The sequence below is a fragment of the Silene latifolia genome, chromosome 11 (genome assembly GCF_048544455.1).
Source record: "Silene latifolia isolate original U9 population chromosome 11, ASM4854445v1, whole genome shotgun sequence".
Taxonomy (NCBI): Eukaryota; Viridiplantae; Streptophyta; class Magnoliopsida; order Caryophyllales; family Caryophyllaceae; genus Silene; species Silene latifolia.
The window spans coordinates 162,997,596-162,998,570 of NC_133536.1; positions in this window are offsets into that span (position 1 = coordinate 162,997,596).

The following is a 975-nucleotide window of genomic DNA, read 5'->3' on the forward strand; positions in this document are numbered from 1 at the left end:
AGCAAAACTTTGGTTGTTGATACATTCTTAACAAGGAGAAGAACAATGGCAAGAACTAAAGGTGGAAACAAGGCACCCCCAAAATCAAATCTTTCAAAGAGGCAACAAGCTCTTCAAGCCTCAAAAGCTATGGTGGTACAACAAGCAAGATTGGAAACTCAAGAGGTTCCTACTCCTATGGTGGAAGCTACTACTCCTATCCCGGTTATTGAGCAATTACAAGAATATCCGGAGGTAACTTTCACATCCGATTCTCATAGGAAAGCTTTTATATCTCTTGCTAAGAAAACAATTTTGCCCACCAAGTTTATTTGTCAAGATGCTTTAGCCAAATTGTGTGTTCTTGAGAGGACCAAGAACTTTTTCGAGTCTATGAAATTGCTTACCATCTTTAAGATGCAAGAATTGACTTACCCCTCCCTTACTATGGAGTTTATAAGCTAATTGAAAGCAACTAATGTCTTGAACTTGAAAAGTGTTTAATTCCGCCTAGAAAATAAGGATAGAAAGATGACTTTGGAAGAGTTTGGGAAAGTGTTTGGTCTTGAAGAGCATTCCCATTATGATAAGATACCCTTGAAATATGATCCCGCACCATTATGGAAAGCAATCACCGAAAGAAAATTTGAGTCTTACCATGAGTGTCGTGGCCTTTATGTCCACCATCCGGGTATAAGAGTATGGCATAAGGTTGTTGGGAACACTTTGAGCGCAAGAAAGGGTACTAATCATTTTACCGAACTCGACTTTGTCTACTTGGAATCAACCATGAATGTCAATAAGAAGTTCACCAAATAATATAACATCCTTCAACTCCTAATCGAACGGTGGCTTACAATTGACCATAGTAAGGAAGGAGCGGCCTTTATTGTGAATGGGGGATTGGTAACATGGTTAGCCAAACACTTTAACCAGGATTTCAACAAGGATAAGACCTACAAGCCGGTTAGGGGAGGCAACCTTATTGATTTAGCC